Raw genomic sequence first — 20,390 nt, forward strand, 5'->3', positions numbered from 1 at the left:
AAGGAAGAATATCCTGGGAGCTTCAGCCCTTTCAGCTTTCAATAGTAGGAGGTGATCTACTCGAGAGCTGCATTACACCCAGTCATTTCTTTATGGCTTAATACATCATACTAAATTTGATGCCCAAACAGGCATTGCCAAAAGATAGTTAGGCAGGTAGCTAATCAGGTAACCTATCGACAATCCACATTCAGATTTCACATATCGATTCTTATATGCCCAAAGTCTAGGAATAGCATGGGTCCCATTTCTCTGTGAACATGTTTTTGTCGGTTTGGCCTACAGATAACTTTAGTTGTCTTGCAAACCTCATATTTTAAAACAATACATAGATAAAGGGAGGCTTTTAGTCAACCCTCTTGACCCAATAGGTGTTTTAAATGACACACAAATTATGCTGTCTTATACCATTATATACAGTATGGAACAAGGCATCTGCCCACTTCATCCATTGGATGATTTTACTTTGAGTGACAACATTTTCCTCTGCACACACATCCACTTAAAAAAGAATCCCCCTAGGTCAGACACTTGAATACACTTGTATTTACCAGTTACGACTAGTAACTCTGTATAGTCAGGTGTCATCACTTAGTTCCAAAATAATGAAGATATTCAGCAAAAGCTGCAATGTGGACTCATCATCACCAGCCAACTTTGGCAGATTCATTTACACAATATAAAACAAGCACAAAACATTAAAATATCAAAAGTGTATTTACAAATGTATTTGTTGAAGCCAAAATCCCCTGCTTTGTCAAGGACATTTAAAGCAGTTGCTTTTGATTCAAGAGGGATGTCTATTAACAACTTGAGGTTCTACAGCTTTGTTAGGACTTCAAGCAGCCAGCTCTGGCTCAAGATGGACATCAGGTAGACAGGTAAATACTGCAACAGTGTGAAATACTTTTAAGGCTGCTGTATCTGACTCGAGAGGGATCTGTAGTAGACAACGTGGGGTGCTGAAAGTTTGTGACTATTTTGCAAGCAGTTGTATCTGACTTGGAAGAGCTAGCTAGTAACATCTTGCACCACAACAGCTAATTTTAAGGTAGTTTATTTTTACTTGAGAGGGACATCAGGTAACCACTTTAAGTTGTGCAGCTTTGTGAAATATTTTTAAGCTCACTGCATGTGACTCGAATGAGACCTCTAGTAACTACTTGAGGTACTGCAGGTATATGGATGTCTTGCAATCTTCAAGGTTTCTAATAGAAAATCGTATTGAAAATTCATAAAAATGTATCAAAAGAATGCCTTTCTATACATTTATTTTCCTATTAGTTATCCAGCTGACATTGACATTTGTCCTCTTCCTACAACAACACAGAACAATGGATCAGCACAATTCAAACATGGGGTGGCCTCTCTTTAAATAACTGCATTCTTTGTCTTGCACACTTGTGTAGCACCAGTTAGAAATGTGTCCTGAAAATATGGGTGATCTGAGTCAAGATGGACAGATAATACTATCTTTCAGTACTGAAGTTCCGCAGGACTTCGAATGCAGTTGTTTTTGAGCTGAGAGGCATCATAACCACTTTAAGTAGTGCAACTTTGTGAAAGACTTAGGGGCATATTTACAAGCTCCTTTTGCCACCAGAGTGTCACTTTTTTAAGCGCTCCAGAGGCGTAGAATTATTTTACATATTTACTAGGTGGTGCTAAGCCACTTAACGTGTCTTAACTTCACCTTATAAATATGCCCCTAACTGCCACAATCTCCTGTGACAATAGGGCAGGCAATCGGTGTTGCTGTGGGCGTTCCACCACAAAACCCATTGCTTTTTGACGTTGCTCCAGATTTACAAGGCTTGGGCAGTGCCAAAAGCTAAGGCCAGGTACTACCTGGTCTTGGAATGGCATGCGAGGAGAAATCATACATTTCTTATTGTTTCATGCTCTTTCCATGTGTACTGCCCTTCCTGCACATAAAAAATTACCCCTGCAGCGCAGGCATCCTTGTAACATGGTGCAGGGGTACCTGTGCTGACACTAGGCAGCTTTTTAAGTGCCAGCATTGGGGGAAATGCAGGAGTGCACCATATTTGTGTCAATACAGTGCATCCCAGCGTTTTAAAAATGTTGGAACGTGCCGTTCCAAACTCAGCATTTTTTTGTAAATATGCCCCTTAAAGTTTGCAAATGTCTTCTAAGCTTTAAAGTTTTTTCTGAAAAATCATAAAGAAAATACATACAAAAACATGAATGGAAGGTCTTTTGATGACATCTCTTTAGCCATTAGTTTATTTAACTGACATGAACAGCTTGCTTCCTCCTATCAAATTACACAAAAATGAAAGAGAACAATTCAGACACCAGGTAAATTCACCATCAGTTACTGCAGCTCTTACTTGCACACGCACAGCACCCAGCAAAAAGAAACTGATTGAAAATAAGATGCAGGCACTTGAAATTACCAGTGACTACTTGTGCCAGTGTATGCTAGGGTGTAAATAGCACCTACTTTCATAACAAACAAGACATTCACAAAGGCGTGTAACAGTATGTAAAAGAACATTTGTGGATGGTTATAGACTACTTTTAAATTAAATTCTTAATGAATTAAAAGTTTGTCCTATAGGCTACAATATTGCAGTATTTTGTTATGTTAATTTAGCCGACAACATGTTACATCCTTTTGCATTTCTGTGCACTCTTTGCTAGAGCAATGAACTAATAGTGGTCTTTTATTTTCTTATGAATTGAATTTTTTGAATATTGACCTTTCAAAAATGCATATACTACATCCCTTGCCCATAATACACAACGATGGGGCTTTTCCTCACCGCAGATCCTTCATCTTTGGAATAATGTCACTGACTAAATTCTATGTTTCACAGCTGCAGTAAATGAAAACATACATTTAGTTATTGAATTGTACATGCCACTAGCCCGCAACCTATTCAGTTACCCACTGTACACCTCACAGAACTCTGTCTTTGAGGGAATTACAGTGCATGTTTCTGGAAATTGTTTGCCGAAGAAGATGGAAATTCAGTGTAATGTTCCATTTTTTTTGTGAACTCCAATAGCAGAAGAATGATCCCCTCAAATATTTTCTTCACAAGGTGGTCTTGATAGTGTTAAATGTGATATCAACTTGGTACAGAGACAGGATTTAATAAGCATCAGTAAAACCAGACAAATCACAATTTCCACTGAGCCTGATTGCTTACATCTTTAACAGTACGACAATATTAAAGACTATTAATAGCATTAAGATTTGCTTTTTGTTACTCAGAATATCATCGTTGTGGTTGAAGCAAATTACTCACCCACTTTGAGCAAAATAACCTACATAATAAATATCTTCACTTTGAGGATAAATAAATCCCTATTACTTGCAGTTTCAAGAATGCATATGTGACAGATAAAAGGGACAATCTTGCTATCGGATATATTTTTCTTGGCAGCGGCGACTCCTCCGCTAAGACGGAGGAGCATTTCCCCACTGCTCACAGATCAGTGGAAAAAGGAAAAAAAATAATAATAATGTTATTATTATTTTTGTTCTAGTTCAGGCTACTGGGCCAGGTTAGGGTGAGGGTCACAGGGAGGAGGAGTGGTTAGTGCACCATAAGTGCACATGACAGTTTGGGCGGCCGTCTTGACCCGCCCAACAGTCATGCACACTTAGCATTTCTCTACCTGGCTGTTTTGCAAAGCTACCAGGCACTGTTTGAGTGGTCAAACAAGCCCCCCAGACCAGTCATGACGCTGCTGTCATGCTAGTGACAAATGCAAAAATAATAGTTGATGGACAGAATGCAGAACAATGTCATACATTCACCCCAGTACAGAGATCTGGGCCTAAATCCATCGTTTTTTTGCACTCCACACCACTCCAGTTCAGACATTGCCATATGCAAATCAGACTTGACCCTCTGCCTCATGGGAACAGTCCAGCCCGAAGTGCCAAGCCATGTCTTTCCTGGACCGGAATCAAGCATCCTAGGACCGGTTCCTGGCTATCAGCCTTCTTCAGCCAGGATAGCTTGACTCCAGTGGTGTGGAGAGCATGGGGCTCACGTCTGAGCATACCCATCTCCCTTGGGGTGACAAATGCAAAAATATCAGTTGATGGACAGAATGCAGAACAATGTCATACATTCACCCCAGTACAGAGATCTGGGCCTAAATCCATCGTTTTTTTGCACTCCACACCACTCCAGTTCAGACATGGCCATATGCAAATCAGCCTTGACCCTGTGCCTCATGGGAACAGTCCAGCCCGCACTGCCAAGCCATGTCTTTCCTGGACCGGAATCAAGCATCCTAGGACAGGTTTCTGGCTATCAGCCTTCTTCAGCCAGGATAGCTTGACTCCAGTGGTGTGGAAAGCATGGGACTCACGTCTGAGCATAACCATCCCACTTGGGGTGACAAATGCAAAAATAAGAGTTGATGGACAGAATGCAGAACAATGTCATACATTCACCCCAGTACAGAGATCTGGGCCTAAATCCATTGTTTTTTTTGCACTCCACACCACTCCAGTTCAGACATGGCCATATGCAAATCAGCCATGACCCTGTGCCTCATGGGAACAGTCCAGCCTCAACTGCCAAGCCATGTCTTTCCTGGACCGGAATCAAGCATCCTAGGACCGGTTTATGGCTATCAGCCTTCTTCAGCCAGGATAGCTTGACTCCAGTGGTGTGGAGAGCAAGGGACTCACGTCTGAGCATACCCATACCACTCGGAGTGAGAAATGCAAAAATAACAATTGATGGACAGAATGCAGAACAATGTCATACATTCACCCCAGTACAGAGATCTGGGCCTAAATCCATTGTTTTTTTGCACTCCACATCACTCCAGTTCAGACATGGCCATATGCAAATCAGCCTTGACCCTGTGCCTCATGGGAACAGTCCAGCCCGAACTGCCAAGCCATGTCTTTCCTGGACTGGAATCAAGCATCCTAGGACCGGTTTCTGGCTATCAGCCTTCTTCAGCCAGGATAGCTTGACTCCAGTGGTGTGGAGAGCATGGGACTCACGTCTGAGCATACCCATCCCACTCGGGGTGACAAATGCAAAAATAACAGTTGATGGACAGAATGCAGAACAATGTCATACATTCACCCCAGTACAGAGATCTGGGCCTAAATCCATTGTTTTTTTTGCACTCCACACCACTCCAGTTCAGACATGGCCATATGCAAATCAGCCATGACCCTGTGCCTCATGGGAACAGTCCAGCCTCAACTGCCAAGCCATGTCTTTCCTGGACCGGAATCAAGCATCCTAGGACCAGTTTCTGGCTATCAGCCTTCTTCAGCCAGGATAGCTTGACTCCAGTGGTGTGGAGAGCATGGGACTCACGTCTGAGCATACCCATCCCACTCTGGGTGATGAATGCAAAAATAACAGTTGATGGACAGAATGCAGAACAATGTAATACATTCACCCCAGTACAGAGATCTGGGCCTAAATCCATCGTAAAGCATAACCACTCTTCTTCTGCAATGGAGATAGAGGTTAGAGAAAACATTAATCAAATGAAATACCTTGCATGCACCTCCAATGAACCATGTGACTCAGTTTTGAGGGAGATTTCCCAAAACATGTCTATGCATGTAGCTAGTTCTGTGCCCACAATCCCTAATTTAAAAAGAATTATTCATAGGAAAAAACAGGCAAGTAACCCCAACATGTAACCGCAACTAATGAAACCTTTCTGTTGCACAAAAACAGAAACCCTCAAAAAAGAATACTAATCTTTGGCACCCCCCTAACCTTCTAAAATTGGAGAGAAGTGATATTTGGATGATGGATGGGACGTTTAAATCCACAACCCAACCATTCAGCCAAACATACACTATTTATGCCTACATTAATAATACTGTAGTTCACTAAGGGGGACATTAGGATGACGGGCGGACAAATCGGGAAAAGGGACCGTCCGCCATAAGGGCGGGGGTCCTGTGAGGGCATTTAGGATGCGCCCCCCACAGTGGTGGTCGCATCCTGCATTCCTGTCATTGTGGCCGGCGGTGCACTCAGCACCACCCGCCACAATGCCAGGAAGGCATGTCATGTACTTCCATGCACCACATGGCAGGCACCGCGCGGTGCCTGCCATGTGGTGCATGGAACTGCAGGGGGGTACCATAGGTACCTCCCATGTGTACCCTTCAACCCCCCAGAGTCCCTGGGGACCTGCAACGGGTCCCTGCAGTCTATTCACACATGCCTTTCTGTGGCGGCAATGCCGCCACGGAAAGGCATCTTACCGCTCCCATGGTAATATGGCTGGCGATGTCTAACAGACACCGCCACCATATTAAACCCTTTTCTGCCCGGTCAACGAGTTAACCGAGCGGAAAAGCGGCGGATGGTCTTTCCATCCGCCGCGGTCCCCCCGCCATAGTAATATGGCGGGGGAAATAGGTGGCGGGGGTTGGATCACGGGCGGATCGCCACCGCCATGAGGGCGGTTGAGATCCGCCCGTGATCCTAAAGGCCCCGTAGTGTACAGTTTACTCCCTGATAAGCAAACCTCAACATACACTGAACTTTTAACAGTACTAAAATCGAACACACAGAGCAAAAGTTCTAGAAAAGTAATAATTGATTTCAAATTATCAATGATTAACATCATTACTAAAATGTATCCAGAAACCCAAATTCAATAATGTTTTTTTCACTTTTCACAGGTATATTGGTGAACAATTAAAAAAACATCCTTAGTTGAGGATTACATATTAGACAGTAAACTGCAATTTGAATTTAAAAACCTAACAGCATTGTGCTTTTATCCTCCTGACTGTGTGGATGAATACCACACATCAAATACTGAATCTGACTATTTTACTACAAATGAAGACAGATTGGGCAACCTACTAAATTACTTTGAAGCCACTTGGATTGGCCAGCTAAGCAAGTCGGGTCACTGCCCGAATCCGAAGTTTCCTGTTAAGTGCTGTAACTGTTATACGACCTGCTTAGAGGTAGGAACAAATACCAATAATGCCATAGAGGAACGGCCCAACTCGTGCAATAAATCCATTGGAAATCCATATCTTAACTTTTATAATTTTTGGGAAATTTTGAAGGAGCAAAGTTTCCAAGAAATGAGAATAGCACAATCATTGACTGGTAGTCTAAACCCACATGTTTCAAAAAGAAATGTCCAAGAGACTATTGGGTCAAATCCAACAGTTTTCTTTGATGGTGGCTTCAGACTACTTAGACAATATTGCACACACACTACATTTACTATCACTAACACCTATTCTATCTTACTTGCCTGCTTTGCGATTTTTTAATAAAATTTTTTTTCCAAAAACAATTTTTTACAAACATTAGAAAAACTGGATTCTACCTTTAGTTGTCTTCCTTCTTTGACTCTTGTTCCTCTATGAAAATCCACGGTCCAGCAAGAGTCTGCACCTCCCCAGATATCCAAACTGTGTAACCATAATCCACAATTTGATTAAAAGCACGTGATCAACTATCAAAAAATTCAAAGATTGACGTAACCATTTTTATTTGCAAATCAAATGCTACAAAAAAATCTGTGATAATTTTAAAAAACGCATTCCCAAAAACATCCAGAGAAATCAAAATTGATTACCAAAAACAGTGACAGCAAATCCAGCATTGCAATCCTCTTTCCATCGATGTTCTTTCCACTGTGCGTGAGAAATCAAAGCAAAAAAACATTAACAAAAACGCTCTAAAATTACCATAGGTTTCGTTCTGGCGAATCATCCCATCTGCGTAGTTCAAAATTCCACGTGGTTAAAGATCCATGAATACGCTTGCCTTTAAAAAAAATGTGTTAAAATGTTTTGTTTCTTTTACACTTTGGTTTAAAAGAAATAGAAATACTTCTGTCCACAGAGTTCCCTTTTTTAAACCAACAGTACAAAAAAAATAAAAATTCACTCCGACATGAACGTACAAATGCTACCTGCATAGGAATAACATTGTTATTAAAAACATAAAAACACACTCGAAATACTTACATCTAACTAACTACCCCCCTCCATTCTCCTTGCAATAAAGTGCCTGCCACAATGTCTTTGCAAGATCTAAAAACACCTGTCAAAACCACCTTATCATCTCTCGATTATATTAAGGATGTGCCTCCCAGAATTGCACCTCACTCCACTATAAATTGCTATTCATGCTTTTAAGCCGAAGTCAACAAGATTTCACCTACAAACATTAAACAAATTCAAGACATTCTATCTTTGCATGATCTAAAAACAGCTGTTGATACCTTAGTTATCTCTTGATTAGTCTAAGGATTTACCTACCCCACTAAAAGCTGTGCTGCACACAACAGCCTGCTTTTTAACTTACACCAGAAAAGGTGAGCATATGACCCCTATCCTAACAAGTTATAATTGGTTGCCATTGAAGCCTATGACTCTTCATACCAGCTTTCCCAACCTATATAGCCCTTCACCTAAACAACTAAACAAAAAAACTCAATGTCTGGGGTGGATCCAGAAGACATAAGTCATGATTATAAGTCAGCCAGATAATTCCGACACCTGCGCAAACCCTTGTTTGCTATTGGGTCGGGACTGAAATTAGGTATGTTAAGTTTAGTACACCTGATGATTGCGGAAAGATACTGAGTTTGATAAAATTTGCATCTCTGCTATTTTCACTAAGTTAATCCAGTTTCACCAGCTGAAGTCTGAGCTCCAAATTATCAGATTTTAAACTGGCACTATAATTATTATGTCTGGGACTGCTGTGCTCGTAATCGAGGCCTTAACAACAGAAAAAAGTAGCTGCAACCCCATATTTCAGAACAAGTCTCAGAATTTAGAATACTATCCTAGCCCACATCAGGAATGAGTCATCTTATAAAACACAAATCATCTTATAAAACACAACTGAAAACCTCCTCAAAAACAAGTATGCACATGCTGATCATTATTAGACATCACATTCAAGCCCCAGAACACCTACCTGTGTAGACTGTTATGGCCTGACTAGGACGATGCTGTTAGTCCCATCGATATTCCCCTATTGAGAGGGATAATTGCACTGCAAACAGCTGTGGCCCATGCAGGTAAGAGAAGTTGGGTAAGGTGGAGGGGATTTCAAGGGACAAAGACAAGGGAAAACTTAATAAATAATTCATTTTCCCTCAACAACGTCCATTGAAATCCTCCCCACCTGGCCCCATCGCTCTCACCTGCACGAACTGTGGCTGACTGCAATCAAAATTATCTCTGAGACGACATGATACAATGAATGATGATGTCATTTTGTGAATAGGACTTAAAAAAATAGCAAAGTGTTGAGGTATATTGCACCTTAAACTTTAAGCAAAAGCACACAAGCTCCCCTGAGCCTAGACGAAATGGTGGACTGCTGGAGTGTCTCTTTCACCGATGGTTTCCCTCACCCACCCGTAGGTGGCATGCTTCATCATAGGGTAACCTCCTCGCATTGTGCTCATAAAATTGCATTTTTTCCTATGTTATGTATTTGTCGCTAATAAAACAAAAATCTGTGTTTCTTGTTGCTGCATTACGTAGTGTAAACCCGAATTAGATGATTGCAGTGCTTTACAAGATCACGCTCCATGGTGCTCGTAAGAGATGTTTTAACCTCCTTTATCTGTTGGGACAGTTTCTGTATAACATTACAGCGCCAGACAACTCCTGTAGAGTCTGGGATTGTAAACACGGTCATGTGCCTGTTCTAAAAGTATTTCTCGAGTTTTGTGATTGCAGCCTGTTCCTTCTACTGGCCAGGAAGGAAGGCTGTATAGTTTCAAGAATAGTAAATTCGAAAATTCCAGCTGCTGAGCATTGTTGTCGCATAGCATCAAAGCTTGTCTTTGTGAGCAAGCGTGTTTGGTGAGTTTATGAGACTAGTGCTGCTGTTCTTTTTTTGGACGTTATCTATTATTTTGGAATACTTTAAAATAAATAAAAAACGTTTTTTTTTTCTTTTTTGGTGTGAGTTCTCCACTTTTTAACACCAAACACTTAGTAAGCAGGAAGGTAATAAGACTGGCTTTTTTTCGAACTGACCTTTAATGTGCAGATTGTATTGTTCTAGCACCAAAAACATGTTATATGGTTTTTGTATTTTCCACTGGCCATATGAATAAGCCACTTGATAAATGATCGATACTCTGTAAACTGAAGGAGGACTTATTTACTAATAGTGAGAAGTTTGCAGTTCATATTTACATGGATGTTAAATGCGTTCATATTTATTTGCATACTTTTAACACATGGTATTTTAGCTTAATAATTGCTAAAAGGGGTGTTAGTCCTCCAAAGTAAATGAAACAATCTCCTGTATTTTCGTTGTTATATACTATAAAGAACATCAACTGCACATTCTTACAACAGGCAAATGATTTGTCTAATTTGGCTCACTGTACGCCTGGTATTTTAGCTCATTAATTGCTAAAAAGAGTTTTAGTTATCCAAGGTAATTTAAACAGCCTCCTGCATTTTCATTGTTATATAATATAAAGAACACCAACTGCACCAAGTGCCCATTCTTAAAATAGTCAACATGCACCTACCTAGCAGGCACTAGGTTCATGATTGCAATGATGCAGCAGGTGCCAGGACTTACTGTAACTAATTTGTTACAACATAGAAACTTCAAAGTATATAGCACAATAATTGAAAATATCACAGTGTACTGTTTAAATAAAGGAAAAGTGTAAGCAATAATTAACACAATGCCAATGTCAATGCAAGTGCAAATATTTACTATATGTCTATGCTTATGTTCATGTTTAATTTTTTTTCCCAATAATAAAGAAACTGTGATGCAAAATAAAAGAAAGTTGGTAAGAGAAGTCTGTAATAAAAAAAACTTGCCCATCTCAATAAAATAAAAGTCTCACTTTCAGTGTGTTTCTTTCACTTATATTGCACAACTGCACCCAGTTCCCATGGCAGTTACAATGGAGGCTATTCTGTTTGCTATTTTGTATTACATGGTGATAGTCTTCCCAAGAGCATCTTGAATAGTTTGCAGTTGTACAATAGGAAATACCTTACACTGTATCTTGTGCTTTTACTCACATCCCTTAATTCTGATGCCATCTCATTTTATTTTAAATGAATACTCCAAAATAGTCTTGCTCATTTACTGTGCTGTAGGAAAGAAACGACATACACTTGTTTAGACTCTTTTTATGGTATGGCAAAACAATTATGGTATGGCAAAACAATTATGTGAGCATCATTAGGAAAGGGTCCATGGCTCTGCCCACATGTTGGGAGCCTGGAGTACATGTTTTGATTGTGCAGAAGTTGTGTGCTTCCACAAAAGGTGCCTCTTCTCCACACAGCTGTGATCATTTTGGGCATGATAGTGGGACCGCACCAACATTTTTTCCGCTCACCACATTTGGATGGCGGGCATACGTGTGGCGGTTATAAAGACCTACCCCCACGGATCCGTCCGTTGGAGTAATGCCTACAATGGTGGTGGTGCCTGCCAGGCACAGCTGTAGGCATTACGATGTTCCTTTTCATCAGACTTTTCATGGAGGTGAACCCGCCATGAAAAGGCATGCAGAAAAGGACATTGGGGCGCCATAGCTGTCACCCCTTGCCCCCCTGGGTCTCAGTTTTTTGTTTACCAAAGGTGGCCCCCTACATCTACCTGCACCACATAGTGCAGGGATATGTTTCAGGCATATTTTATGCTCTGCAGCGGGTGCTGCATCCTGCAGCACCTACCACAATACATAAAAAAGACATTGGGACCCCCATGGGGGCAGTCGGATCATTATTTGGACTGTGAGACCACCGACTTGTAGTAGGGCGGTCCCTTTTACAAATGGATGGAGGTCGCACTAAATTCCGACCGCCATCCTAATGAGGCCCTTTGTTTGTTTATCCAATTGATTAAGCTTTAACGTTTAGGCGCACACACATGCCATTACAATGATATTAAAGTGTCTTAAATTAATAGATTATTTACATCCTGTTTCTCTGACAGTGACACAGATGAGAAGAGGATAGTCATTAACGTGGAAAACAACCATTACAGCACAGTCATTACAATGCACTACATTTACAATGCAGTCATTACAATGCAACAGCCTTTACATCGCATGCCATTACAATGCAGCCATTACAACGCATGTCACTACAACGCATGCCAGTACAACACATGTCACTACAACGCATGCCATTACAACGCATTATAAGGTAAGTAATGGGGAATAGTAATTTTTAACTATACACTATCCAACACTTACCCTACACATTGGAGTCGGAATAGTAATTTTTACTGCTACACTAGCCAACACTTGCCCTACTATTGCACATACTGGAGTGGGAATAGTAATTTTTACCCCAACACTATCCAACACTTACCCTATTGTTGCCCTAAAAGTGTTATGCATTTTAATGGAATGCGTTGTAATGGTATGCATTGTAATGGAATGCGTTGTAAATGTAGTTTCTAAAAATGCATTGTGATGGCACGCGTTGTAAAATCATGCGTTGTAACGGATGTTGCAATGCAAATACTGCGTAGTAAAGGCATGCTTTGTAAATGTTTGCATTCTAACGTGTCCTATTCCATTAACATACATGGATTTGTAGGTATGTTTTGATAGGGAATTGATTTGCCAGACCTATTGGCATTACCAATGCTTATTTTTGCACTGAAAGCCACTTGTCATAGTATATTTCCACAAACATATATAACATATCTATTTTCTGGTTACGTCTATAAATATGTGGTGCTGTTTGAACAGAAATATTATTTTAAGCCTTCATGCAGAGAAGCGCTTTCGCAGTTGTCTAATCCTGGTACATAGTCAATGTGACAGCACACATACCAGCTCCAGTGTCAGTAATGCAGCCGCTGTGGACATCACTACTCCACTTAACCTGCATATCTGTCAAATAAATATCATTGCGGTTGGCAACAATGACATCTGACTCAGCTGCATCAACTAGGAGCAGCATTATTGGCAAACGAGTGCAGTGTTGATGAAGTGAAATGTTAGTGACCTAACCTCCACAAAAGGACTCCACTGTCCTGTCTCTTAATAGAGCATTGGGGATCAAATCACAAACATTATTAGCTGACTCTATGTCATGTCAGAAGGCAGTGTTTGATGCAAACACATCTTTTACCACTGTATTATGAAAGCTGATTTGCAACGGTCGTAATGTGTGAAAAGAATAATTGTGCATATTTAAGTAGATACAGCAACAGCACAGCTCCATATCACAATAGCACAACACAATAACACCAATAGAGTAGAAAACATAACACAATAATTCTTAAACAACACAGCAATGAATACATAAAACAAGGAAAGGATGCAATAAAACACCCCAACATAATGCAGCACATCGATGCAACACAGCATACAGAAACAACACAGCGACAGTATGCTACACCAACAGAAAATTACACAAAAGAATACGTTTGCAATTGAGTTCTGCTATATTGTGTTTTTATGTTCTGTTACTATGGTGTGATATTATATGTTTTTGTGTTTTGGTGTCATAGTGCTGTTTTAAAAGTGTGCTATGGTATTATTGTGGTGTATTGTGTTGCTGTACTTGGTATGTCACTGTGTTCTATTGTCATTACCTTTTGGTTTTTAGTGTGTTACCATGTTATTGTGTGGTGTGCCACTATGTTGTCCTTATGTGGCATTTATTGTTGTATTTTTAGGCTGTTTTGCTAAGATGGATGGTTGTTTTGTGTCAACGTGTCATGTAGTTATACATATTAAGTATGCACAGTTTATTGTCTGATTTAGAACATTTTTACACACTCAGATGCAAATTGAGCAATGAAAAATGCACTATCAAAAACATTAAGTACACTAAAATTGTTGAAAATTGACCAATTTACTAGTGGGAAAAGATGAGTGTAGAGGAGTCCATGCAAATGAATGGGAAATGTACAACTTCCTACATTTTAGGGATTCACAAACGTTTAACATGGACATTCCACCCTGGAAGCACTCATTAAATTGACCCTAAGGGTAAAATAACTTTAAGAATTCATGAAGGTATGTAGCATAAGAAGTGAAAAGTTGAAGGTGCAAATACACATTTCTGCTGACTTACTGTTGTGGAATTTTCATATAATAGAAAATTTGCAAGAGTAAATGTTGAACTACAACAGTAATATTGGAAATATGCAACTATATTTATAGTAGTGCCTCTGTCATTTACCCCCCAAATATTTGGGGTCATACCCAGTAGATTTCCAATGCCCGAATAGGAAACTATGACCTCTTCGTGGGAAAAAAGGAAAACTGGCAACTGTCTTTCACTCCTGCACTAATAGGTAAAACCCCTATCAGGTGGGTGTGTTAGAACTCAGTAAAAAATCTGTCTAAGAAACTCACATCTACAGGTGTATATAGAACCACATACTCCAAAAGCACACACAGTTATTGGTATTTTACCTCATATGGTACTTTATTATACACTATTCTACTGAATATGATGTGCATTATAATGCATTATAATGACTGTATTATAATCAGCTCAATAATTATTACATGTATTAGGATATAATATTTCTTCACACATCCCTATTTAGTTAGTCTCTATCCCTACCTATATTTTTGACTAGCTGTTTAACAGCATCATTGTGTAGTTTGTCTAAATATGCTATATTATGTATAGACTCCTTGTGTACCTTATTGGTACTTTAGACCTGAAGCCAAAATTCTGTATTTCAGCATCCCTCCAGTAAGAGTACAATACCACCCTACTTTATATCTTAGAGCCAGAACACTGTGTTATGGTGTCCCTCCAGCACCGTCCGCCTGGTCGGTTAGTAACAGCACCTTCTCATATATCTTCCTTATGCAAGGTGTTCTATGAGGGAGGAGAAGCCAGCTCATGCTTGGCTTCTTGTTCAAAATATAACAGTACACAGAAACCTATTGGTACTTTTCTCCCTTCTTTCTACGTAAAATAATTCACAAGGTTATATTCTCCTTGTAGGTAAATTTCAGCTGTCTTGCTAATAAAATGATCATTAGAGAATAGGAATTGGCTTTCTCCAACATCTTAACGTGAGTATCAGATTAACATGGCAATCAAGCATTTATTTAGCTGCACCATTTAAACCAGAAAGCTTGTTTTCTAGGCCCTGTATGCACATTATGCACTTTAATGCAGTAAGCACACATACAATGACCATGTTAGCGTCCAATCAGACATGTATTGAAGGAAGCATATACAAAGTGCATGTAGAAGTCTTGTCACACATGCCAATCCTGCACATTCTTGTGATACCTGCTCCAAATGTAAGGGATTTAAATTCTGACTTCCAAATGTAGGGCATTTGAATCCGGCCTTTACGGTGTACTTGCATCCAATATCATTGTGGATTGCAGGTATTAAAGTTCTCTCCCTTTGTACCAATGAGGCAGATTTCAAGAATTATTTATGCAACCAATCTTATTTCTCATCAATAGCACCTGATGTGCCTATTGACTATTTGTGATATGTTGGACAGCAAAGATTAGATTTATTTTGAGGTGTCAATCCAGTGAAAAGTCATAATCACTTTAATTTACCCAATATTGGACAATCAACAATCAAAAACAAAAAGAATTGCAGAATGTTTTTGATTTGATGCACTTGGCTGAGATTTGTAATATTTTGGTTCATCGTTCGGTAGATGGTTTAAACATTTCTTCTCTTCAAAGATTTGACGAGTAAGGTGATGAACACTCTGTTACTCTGTTATTGTTAAAATTGCAATTGACTGTTGAAAACTATAGCTCACATCCACACATCAAATATATATATCTCAGTAGTCACTATTATCATGAGTTTGATCGCACATTGGGGTAAGGGTTTTGCAGTAGCATGCAGATTATGTCTGCCACAAGAAAAGCGGTTCAAAAACATGTTATCTCTCATATGGTTCCCAAATACTTGGGACAGAGATCTAAAGCACTACCAAGTTGGCATGATGATCTTGAAATAAAGATGTCATGCCCAACATTTTATTCTGTTTGCAACCAGTGAGTGGAAGACCATGTCTTGCCCAAGGTTTAGAATAATAGCATGAATGAAGCTGTTGCTGGATGCATGCACTGATCAGTTTGAAAGAAATCTTAAAGCGAACAGGTTCTTCAATGTTAGGTGAAGTGTGTGTCAGTTGAAGGGGAGGTCATGATCCGATAATGTTTACTATGTTACTCAACTTAGATCACATGGACACTAGCACAATTGCTAAACACTTGTGCTGGATTTAGGCCAAAGGTGAGTCTCTTTGGCTCCCTCCTGCAAACTTTGAATACTGCCAGTGACGTTGCTAAATAGAGCGTGGAGATAGGCATTATGTGGGACTACTTCCCAAGTGAAGCCTTTTTGTAAAATCCATGCTCTTTCCAAGAGCAGCATCTTCAGTAAAACATGTGCTGGCACAATGGCGCGCTGATCCAGTCATTTCAGAACTAAAGCACAAAAGCAGCTGAGACATGCAGACAAGATGTCAAAAAACTATTATTGTTTAATTCCAGAGTAAAACTACTTCTACTACTGCCTGCCGAACAGGACATTAGAAATTCTTAAGCGTGTACACTATACTGTACATTCCATAATGTACAGTATGTCTGATTTTAATAATTCTGATCTGAGATGCTTTGACTTCTTTTATGGTTGAAAGACAATTCACACCCAGTGTTGTCTCGCTTATCTCGAGTGTTCGAGCGTCGCCCGAGGTTGCTATTTTGTACTTGCCTGGTACAGCGCCGCTGCTATCACGCGCTGATTAGTCCTTCCAGCCACTTCAGTCGCCATATTACTTAGGGGAAGGCTGGCGGTCTAGTTGATCGTCCCTCCCGCCCTCCCAGGTTACTTAAGGGCGTGCCTACAATTGCTCTGTGATATTTGCATTTCTGTTCTTTTCACCTCTGAGGCGGAAGCCGGAGGTTCTTTGCACGCTCTGGTGCAACTCTCATTGAATGCTGAAGAATTGTCATGTTATTGAGGTACTAATAACGTTTTAAACAAACTTTGCAAATATTTTAAATAGCTCATTTTTAAATTGCAGTTCCAACCTGGGTGCGAGACTTGCGTCGCCCGAGGTTGCTATTTTGTACTTGCCTGGTACAGCGCCGCTGCTATCACGCGCTGATTAGTCCTTTCAGCCACTTCAGTCGCCATATTACTTAGGGGAAGGCTGGCGGTCTAGTTGATCGTCCCTCCCACCCTCCTCCCACTCAGCTAATCATGGATAAAAACAATAGATCCTCTCGCCCGCGCAGCGGGCGCGCCGGTGGCGCGCCGGCGGCGCGCCAAAGGCAAGCCCGTCTGCGCCCGTCCGCGCCGGGACCGGGCCTAGGGCCACGACCTATGGCCCAAAACATAATACTCAGCATACTGTTTATTCACGCTCATTTCTGCTGGATCTACGACCACCCCTGGCACCAGGCTGTACCCAACACGACCTGACATTAATTCCAAAGGACGCAGTGCTGCATTGCGCACATTGTAATGAAGTGATAACAAAAGACATGGTGAGACAGCAAGCTAAGATACATATTAAAGATAGAGATATACCCGTAGCTATGGCCCTTATCAATGCTCGCTCTCTCTGCAAACACAGACAGGAAATAGCTGACCTTATAACTGATTATAATCTAGACCTTCTGTTTATAACCGAAACATGGACTGACAATGCTTCTGAACCGGACTTAGTGGTCGCTACACCTAATGGTTATAAAATCTACAGACAGGATAGAATTAGAAAAAAAGGAGGAGGGTTAGCAATCATAGCAAGAGAAAGGTTTGCTATCACAATCTCACATATTCCAGACACATCATGTGAAGCATTACAGTTCAGAGTTAAACTCAGCGCCCTATATAATTTTAAAGGGATACTCCTCTATCGACCCCCAGGGGGTAGGGCAGCTTTTCTATCTGGCCTAAGTACTATACTGGAATAGCTGGCCATCGAGGATTCCTTTACGGTCCTAGGTGATCTAAACTTCCATCTGGAAGACAAGAACCAGAGTGACACCCGTGCCTTGCTCTCGGATATGGACATATTGGGGCTTAGACAACTGGTGGCCTCACCCACCCATGTGGCAGGACAAACACTAGACGGTATATTCTTCAATGTAAAGGGCCTCCAGATCTCAGATATTTTACCTATGCCATGGACTGATCACTACGCCGTCTTCAGTACCATGACAATCACAGCTCCCGAGTATAAGAAAGGCAATACCCAGGCCCCTATTTCTTTCAAAGTCTGGAAGAATATAGATCAGTCAAAACTGAAAAATCAGTTAGATAGTACGCGACCACTGATCTCATCCGAACCAAACATGGCAACATCTCAGTTTTATGACTGGCTTGACCATGCCACTAATCTCCTAGCTCCCACAAGGTTTACATCTAAAAATAGATCTAGGCCAACAGCCCCATGGTATACAGACGAACTGAAAAAGCAAAAACAACACAGTAGGAACTGTGAAAGGCAGTGGAGGAAAACATATGATGCGGTAAGCAGAAAGTGATATAAAGACTCACACACTGTTTATAAAGGAATGATAGTAACAGCCAAAAAGTCTTTTTATTCTGCCCAAATTGAGCAAGCTCAACACTCTAGTAAAAAACTATATGAAAAAACTAAAACATTGTCAGGCAATGTTCCCGACCTCATTCCACCTCCATCATAAGCAATGTGCGATGAGCTCGCTAGCTTCTTCTTTTCCAAAGTAGATGACATTTATCAAGCTTTCGCATCTAATTCCATTACAACTAATCCTACTCTCCTTAATATACATCCCACTAGCTTTAACAGTTTCAATCCTTTACCAATGACCATGTAAGAACCATTGTCACCACAATTAAATCAGGATCGGCATTGGATCCCTGCCCTCTCTCGGCGTTTCGTCCGGTGATGGATGCCATAATACCTATCATCACCCATGTATGCAACTCCATTCTGAGTTCAGGCACATATCACACTGTTTTAAAAAAGACACTATTGAAACCTCTCTTAAAGAAGCCAGGTCTGGATAAAAGCGAACTAAAAAACTATAGGCCCAAAGCCAGTCTCCCTTTTATAGCAAAAGTGGTCGAGAAGGCTATGAACTTACAATTGTCGGAGTATATCGAGAACCACAGTTTGCTGGATGACACACAATTCGGATTCCGAAAATACCATGGGACCGAAACCGCCTTAATTAAAGCGGCAGACGATGTGCGAGCAATCCGAGACCAGGGTGGGACAGCAGTCTTGGTGTTGCTGGACCTGTCTGCGGCTTTCGATACGGTCGACCATAAGATCTTGGTCGACCGTGTCGGTAAAATGGGTGTTGGACAAACAGTAATAAAACTGTTGGCTTCGTTTCTCAAGGACAGAACCCAGGCTGTCGCCTTGGGGACATACCAATCTGCCCAGTTGTCTCTGCCATGCGGAGTACCTCAAGGCTCATCCCTAAGTCCGACACTATTTAACATCTATGTGTCGGACCTTGCTAGTGTCATCAAAAGCCACAGGATGAGCCTAACTTCGTATGCAGATGACACGCAATTGGTACTGGCCATTAAAGGCGACGGTCTGGAGGTGGCCCAACGCTTTCAGAAAGGAATGCTGGACATAGGAGAGTGGATGGCAATAAACTGCCTAAAACTTAACTCGGAAAAAACCGAGGTGGTAATTTTTGGACCACTTCTACCATCTTGGTCTTTAGTGTGGTGGCCTTCTACATTTGGTGCACCTCCTACTCCAGTGGCCAAGGTCAGAAACCTAGGAGTCACCTTTGACGAGGGCCTCACTTTCATGGACCATGCAAATAAAGTGGCATCAACAGCTCACTACAAATTACGCATGATCAGAAAAATAAGTCCGTTCCTGCCAGCAGCTGCCACTAAAACGCTGGTTAGCTCCTTAGTACTCTCGGCACTTGATTACTGTAATGGTTTATTTCTAAACACCCAGGTCAGGGTTTTAAAAAAGTTGCAGTCGATTCAAAATGCGGCAGCACGTCTACTCTCAGGAATTCCAAAATTTGCAGCCATATCTGGAACAATAAAACAATTACACTGGTTGACCATCCAGAATAGGATCGCTATGCATAGTGTACAAATCCTTAAACAACAAAGGCCACCAATTTCTAAAGGACCAGATGGTTCGATATCTCCCACCTAGACAGCTGCGGTCATCTAACCATAACCAGCTAGTGATTCCCCGGTCCAAAACAGTATCTTGGGGTGATCGTCGCTTCTTAACCACAGCACCCAAACTATGGAACACTCTGCCGCAGGACATTAGGCTAAGCCCGTCTCTCCTGCAGTTTCGTAAGAAACGAAAAACCTGGTTGTTTAACCAATAGTTTCTGTCCTGAATGTTTCTGAACGCTGCTAGCCGCAATGAGCAACACTTATGCAAATATTCCTTAGCGCCGAGACGCCCGCG

The sequence above is a fragment of the Lissotriton vulgaris genome, chromosome 3_1 (genome assembly GCF_964263255.1).
Source record: "Lissotriton vulgaris chromosome 3_1, aLisVul1.2, whole genome shotgun sequence".
NCBI classification, from domain to species: Eukaryota; Metazoa; Chordata; class Amphibia; order Caudata; family Salamandridae; genus Lissotriton; species Lissotriton vulgaris.